The following is a 7,487-nucleotide window of genomic DNA, read 5'->3' as shown; positions in this document are numbered from 1 at the left end:
GGGAGTCTCATGGCTGGCCTTTGGCACACTTAGGGCCTTCCTTGTCCTACCCTACTCATTGCTCTGTTCCCTTTCTTGTCTCGTTGCCCAGCTTGAAAATCATTACCTCATCCTCACTTATGAAGAGTTAAGCAGCTGGCCTTTCTGTTATCTAACTCCTTCTCTGCTCCAGCTAAAAAGTCCCAACTTACATGCATTGTTGATTGCCACTTGAGGCAAATTTTTTAAAAGCAAGGAGGTAGGAGGAGAGAGTGAAAATTATGCCAGAAATAAAATATTTAAAAAAAAATTTTTTTTTCTTCCTGTGATGATACTGGGGATGGGGAACGTCAGTGTAGTGAGTGAACTCTAGCAGAGCTGTCATTAAAAACCACTCTTCTGCTGGAGCTGGTGTCTAGCTAGTTCCACGCAGCACTGCCAGGCAGTACCAGGACTTGGCACAGGGGCCTGACCCATGCTCTTGGTGGTCCTGTGCCAATTCCATCAACCTGGGCAGGAGAGTCCTCTTTATTCTTGGTAACATCCTTGGAGTCAACTACTAGACCCTGGGAACCATCTCCAGTAAACTCCCTGCCTCTTTCTTTTTAGCAACATCCTACCCTCCACCCTCTTTTTAGGAGGAGCATTGCTTACCTTCCCAGGAGCATTGGTTTCCTCTATCGGCTCACCTCTTCTCCGACATCTTCTAGCAGAATCTTTAAACCCAGATTCAACTCCTCCCTGACTCCTCTGGCTCTTCCAGAGAGACTGTGGGGAAAGGAGGTGGGTTTTGGTGCAAGAAAGCAAGATATATTATCATTCAGCCTTTTTAGTGCAGCCAATACAATAAATAGTTTAATTTCTGTATCAAAGTTCTAAAGATTCTGACTTTGCCACTCTTGAAAATATCTTTCAGAAATGCATGCTATCTAGGTATGCAATTTACAAAGGATATATTTGTAAGAAACTAAAAATAGAGCTACCATATGACACTGCAATGCCACTTCTGGGCATATATCCAGAGAAAAACATGATCCAAAAGGATACATGCACCCTAATATTCACTGCAGCACTGTTTACAATAGCCAAGACACGGAAGCAACCTAAATGTCCATCAACAGGGGAATGGATAAAGATGTGGTACATATATACAATGGACTATTACTCGGCCATTAAAAAGAATGGAATAATGCCATGTGCTGCAACATGGGAGGACCTAGATGAGTGTCATGTTGAGTGAAGTCAGTCAGACAGAGAAGGAGAAATAGCTTATGACATCCCTTATATGTGGAATCTAAAAAGACATGATGTAAATAAACTTGCCAAACAGAAAGAGACTCACAGACTTAGAGAATGAAGTTACAGGTTCCCAGGGGGATGGATGGAAGGAAGGGATAGTTAGGGAGTTTGGGATGGACATGTACACACTGTTACATTTAAAATGAATAACCAACAAGGACCTACTGTATAGCACATATAACTTTGCTCAATGTTATGTGGCAGCTTGGATTGCAAGGGAGTTTGGGGGAGAATGGATACATGTAGATGTATGGCTGAGTCCCTTCACCTGTTTACCTGAAACTATCACAACATTGGTTAATCAGTTATACTCCAATAAAAAATAAAGTTTTAAAAAAATAAAGGAAAGGAAAAAATTTTTAATAAATAAAAAGAATATATTTTAAAAAGAAGAACAAAGTTGGAGAACTAACATTTCCTGATTTCAAAACTTACTGCAAAAGCTACAGTAATCAAACAGAATGGTAGTAACATAAAGCTGACACAGAGACCAATAGAATATAACAGAGAGCCAAAAGTAAACCCTCACATATATGATCAATTAACTTTTGACAAGGATGCCAAGACCACTCAATGAAAAGAGGATAATCTTTTCAACAAATGGTGGGTGTTGCGGGGACGGGTTATCCACAGGCAAAGGGATGAATCTGAATCCTTCCCTTGCAACACATACAAAAATTAACCCAAGATGAATTGAAGTTAATCAAACCTAAGTGATAAAACTATAAAGCCCTTAGAAGAAAATATAGGTACAAATCTTCAGGACATCAAATATGACAATGATTTCTTGGATAAGACAAGAAAAGAAAACTTCAAAACTTTTGTGCATCAAAGTGCACTGTCAAAAGCGCACTGTCAATAGAGTGAAAAGGCAGACACAAAATGAGATAATATGTTTGTAAAATCTTATATCTAATGAAGGCTAAATATCCAGAATATATATATATATATTTTTAAAACTCTTATAATTCAACAACAACAAAATGATTCAGTTCAAAAATGGACAAAAGACTTGAATAGACATTTCTCCAAAGATGAAATACAAATGACTAATAGCACATGAAAAGAATGCTCAACATCATTAGCCATTATGGAAATACAAATCAAAACCACTTAAACCCATTACGACGGCTATTATTTAAAAGAATAAAACAAGTGTTGGCAAGGATATGTCGAGATTGGAACTCCTGTGCACTGCTGTTGGGAATGTTTTCCATTATGGAAAACTGTATGGCAGTTCTGCAAAAAGTTAAACAGGATTACCGCATGAGTCAGCAATTCCACTTTGGGGTGTAGAGCCAAAAGAATTGAAAGCAGGAATTTCTAGCATATATTTACACAACCATGTTCATAGCAGTATAATTAACATGGCCAACAGATGGAAACAACTTAGATGTTATCACTGGATGAATGAATAAACAAAATGTGGTACAATGCAATAGTATTCTGCTTTGAAAAGGAAGAAAATTCTGACACACGCTGTAACATGGATGAACCTTGAAAACATTATGCTGACAAGCCAGTCACAAAAGGGTAAATACTGTACAAATATTTATATGAGGTACCTAGAGTAGGCAAAGGGTGATAACTTTGGGGGAAGACCTGACTGCATTCTCTCCTGAGGTATGGCTGTGATAATACTGATAGAATTACACTTGCGGTTAATTAAATTTTAAAGAAAATAAGACACTGGGTCTAAGAAGCTGAAGTTTCCATTTGAAAATGGTTCATGGGGTCAAGGCAGAGAGCAGCCTCCACTAGCTGTTTTTGTTCGCCTCTAGCCCTCCAATGCAGAGTGATTTCAGAGCTGACCCCCAGACGTACAGAGTGGGTTCTAGCCCACCCCAAGTTCCATTGTTTTGCTCTCGAGGGAGCAGATGGTTAAGTATCAAACTGACTATGTTGGCAAGTTTGAGGAGGTCAGGGGAAGAAATACTTGTTTTGACTGAGGAGATGTTGGGAAATCTTCATGGAAAAGGAATCACTTAAATAATATTGCTTGAAAACTCAGGCAATAGGCACTCCTGCTCTGGGCTCCCAGTTTTAGAGGTATCCCATTCTGGTTTTCCTTTGGCAAGGCCACTCTCGAGGAGTAAGGAATCCACAAGATCCCAGAATTCCAGAAGGTCCCTGGAGAAGGGGGCAACAGAGGATGTCATCATTGACTCATGGACATGAAAGTGAAAGTCACTAGTCGTGTCTGACTCTTTGCAACCCCATGGACTGTATACAGTCCACGGAATTCTCCAGGCCAGAATACTGGAGTGGATAGCCTATCCCTTCTCCAGCAGATCTTCCCGACCCAGGAATTGAACCGGGGTCTCCTGCATTATAGGCAGAGTCTTTACCAGTTGAGCTGCCAGGGAAGCCCTAACGGACATGAGTTTGATCCAACTCCAGGAAATAGTGAAGGACAGGGAAGCCTGGCATGTTGAGTTGCATGGGGTCACAAAGAATCAGACATGACTGATCAACTGAACAACAACTGCCCAAATGGCTCCAAGCTCAAATGCTGGACGTCTTCCTGGCACAGCAGACTACGTGAGTCAGATACTTGGACATGAGAGCTGGGATATCTACAGGGATACACATGAAGCAGGATGTAGCTGAGGATGAAAAGCAAGGGGGGCAAGAAGTCAGAGGTCATGTCTTTCCATGCCACCTCATGTTGATAGGAAAGGAAAGGAATCTGAGAACTCAAAGTCTGAACCTGGACTTTTGGGTCCTTATAAGTCATAAGGACCAAGGTAGGAGGATAAAGCATATTTAAATCAATAGTTTGCTAACTTGGTATAATTCTGAAACATTTCAACATATTGTGTGTGGGTGTCCATTTGCTCTCCTCCCCCAGGTCCCAGGAACCTGAGGGGTGTGCCTGAGCTTCAAGTATGACTTGCAGGAAGGGTAGGACTAGGAAACGCAGAGAGGAGGACAGGTTTCAGATGAGTGTGATCAGAGAACAGAGTCCTAGTTTAGCTCCCTCAGGATGTCATTTCTCCAGCTAAATATTGCCAAGTACCTTTGATTGATTTCCAGTATATTCTCGAATCAGTGCTTCCAAACTTTTCAACTCCTCTGGACACTGCCACCCTCAGCGCTCCTGCCCATGGTACCTTCCTGTAGGGGCAACACCCAGAACTGAGCATGGGGTAGGCAGAGCAAGACTTCACATTCACATCTCTGCCCAGCTATGAACCCACCCTGAGATCAGCAGACATTTCTCTTCACCCAGACTCAATGATGTTGCTGTCCACTCAATCTCCACTTCATTTCCACATCTTATGGTTGAGTCATGTTTTCCCCATTCTATTTTGTTCCAGTTATATTCTTAATAAAAGTCTCATTTACCTTTTATCTTTTTTTTTTCTAAAATTTATCTGTGAATCTGCCTGCGATGCAGGAGATGTAGCTTTGATTCCTGGGTTAGGAAGACCCCCCTGAAGAAGGAAATGGCAACCCACTCCAGTATTCTTGCCTGGGAAATTCCATGGACAGAGGAGTCTGGTGGGCTATCATGGGGTTGCAAGAATTGGACACAACTTAGTGACTAAACCACCATCTGTAAACATTTCTCTTGCATCCTGAGTCTGTCTCCTATAAAGCAGGCAAGGGTCTGAGGAAAATATTAAGAAGCTGATAAATTTCAAATTTCCTTTAAAAAGAAAACCAAATTGGATGCTTCTGTAATCTCAAAGCTGCATGATTTCACTTTAGAGGGGTCATGTGGACACAGGAACTTGTGCCTATCCTGAGCCTGATGGAGAACGCTAGGCTTGCACAAAGATCGTAGTTTTGATTTACAGAAGTTTGATGGTTCAACTTCTCACCAAGTGTGTATAGAGCCAGTGTGGGTCTGCCTGCTGTTTGATGGACAGCAGGGCACTCTCATTGGATGACTGTTGCCTCAGCAGAGCCGGGACCTGGCTCCACTGAGGGTGCCTGTTGGAACTGGCCCAGCTGCACGCAGAGCCACACAGGGATTGTGCACTTAAAATATCTGACAAGAGGTTTGCTGATGCTGGGTGGTGGTTCCAGCACTATCCTGGGTGTGGTGTAGGACAGAGAAGGAGGACAAGTCCCTCACGGCCCTCAGGAAGCTCATGGTCTACCCGGGACCTAAGACCTGCCAGCAGGACAGCTGTGCGGCAGGCTGAGCGCCTCCTGCTCCACAGGCACCGACATCTTAGTCCTTGCGATGACCCTTGAGTGAGGAGCCTGTGGTCGGCAGCAGAAAGCACTTCAGGCCTGCGAACGTCTACATTCTCATCCCTGAAAACTGTGAGTATTTCCTCACAAGGCAGAAAGGCCTCTGCAGAGTGATTAAGTTAAGGGTCTTGAGAGGATTGTCCTGGATGATCCGGGTGGGCCCAGTGTGGCTGTTCACTCAGTCACGTCTGACTCTCTGCAACCCCATGGACTGCAGCACACCAGGCTCTCTTGTCCATCACCGTCTCCTGGAGTTGGTTCAAACTCATGTCCATTGAGTCAGTGATGCCATCCAACCATCTCTTTCTCTGTCGCCCCCTTCTCCTCCTGCCTTCAATCTTTCCCAGCATCACAGTCTTTTCTAATGAGTCAGTTCTTCGAATTAGGTGGCCAAAGTATTGGAGCTTCAGTTTCAACATCAGTCCTTCCAATGAATAGTCAGGGTTGATTTCTTTAGGATTGACTGGTTAGATCTCCTTGTAGCCCAAGGGACTCTCAAGTCTTCTCCAACACCACACTTCAAAAGCATCAATTCTTTGGCGCTCAGCCTTCTTTATGGTCCAACTCTCACATCCATACATGACTATTAGAAAAACCATAGCTTTGCCTATATGGACCTTTGTCTCTGCTTTTAATACACTGTCTAGGTTTGTCATAGTTTTTCTTCCAAGGAGCAAGCGTTTTTTAATTTCATGGCTGCAGCTACCATCTGCAATAATTTTGGAGCCGAACAAAATAAAGTCTCTTACTGTTTCCATTGTTTCCCCATCTATTTGCCATGAAATGATGGGACTGGATGCCATGATCTTAGTTTTCTGAATGTTGAATTTTAAGCCAACTTTTTCACTCTCCTCTTTCACTTTCATCAAGAGGCTCTTTAGTTCCTCTTCACTTTCTGCCATTAGGGTGGTGTCATCTGCATATCTGAGATTATTGATATTTCTCCCAGCAATCTTAATTTCAGCTTGTGCTTCATCCAGCCTGGCATTTTACACAATATACTCTGCATATAAGCTAAATAAGGAGGATGACATTATAGACTTAACATGAGCTCCGTTTCTTGAACTATCCAACAGGGTTCTCTGCCAGAATCTTTGTGACCCCATGGACTGTAGACAACCAGGCTCCTCCATTCATGGAATTCTCCAGACAAGAATACTGGAATGGGTTGCCATGCCCTGTCTCCAGGGCATCTTCCCGACCCAGGGATTGAACCTCGGTCTCCTGCATTATAGGCGAACTCTTTACCATAAGCCACAACCACTAACTTATGAAATGAGTATTAACCTCTCTACTTTAAAGGAAACAGGCTCAAAGTTTTGGTGGGGTTATGTCCTAGTTAACAAGCCTTATACATTTGGAGCCAGAGTCTGAACCTATCTGAGTCTAACTTCAAGACTTAGTCTCTCCACACTGAACTTCTGTTGAAGTGGAAGAAATACCATCTCTGCCTCTTGGTTTTGAGGAACCTCAAAAGGCTCCCTCACATGCCTACTCCAAGGATTCCATTACCCAGGACCTGAGGTGGGTAGGGTCCTTGGGCAGCAGGACTGGGAAGGCCCAGGAAGGAGCGGCTGGGATGAGGGAGAAGAGACTGGATCCCCGCGGGCCCACCTCCAGCCACGTGAGGGCAGTGAATGCTGGAAGCCAAGGGGGGCCTGGTTTAAAGGTATCCCAAGTGGCTCAATAGTAAAGAATCTGCCTGCCAATGCAGGAGACACAAGAGACACGGGTTTGATTCCTGGGTCAGGAAGATTCCCTGGAGGGGGGCATGGCAACCCACACAGTACTCTCGCCTGGAAAAGTCCATGGACAGAGGAGCCTGGCGGCTACAGTCCATGGGGCTGCACAGAGTCGGACATGACTGGGCACGCATGCTCCAGTGGGGGGTGTGGACAGCACCAAGGACCTCTCCCCAGCGGCACCACTCTCTCAGGCTGGCCCAGAACACGGAACACACGTATCTCAGCTAGAGCGTGCAGCCGACGGGCCTGCCCACTTTG

This window comes from Odocoileus virginianus, chromosome 14 (genome assembly GCF_023699985.2).
Source record: "Odocoileus virginianus isolate 20LAN1187 ecotype Illinois chromosome 14, Ovbor_1.2, whole genome shotgun sequence".
In the NCBI taxonomy this organism is placed as follows: domain Eukaryota; kingdom Metazoa; phylum Chordata; class Mammalia; order Artiodactyla; family Cervidae; genus Odocoileus; species Odocoileus virginianus.
This window is presented reverse-complemented; position numbering follows the sequence as displayed.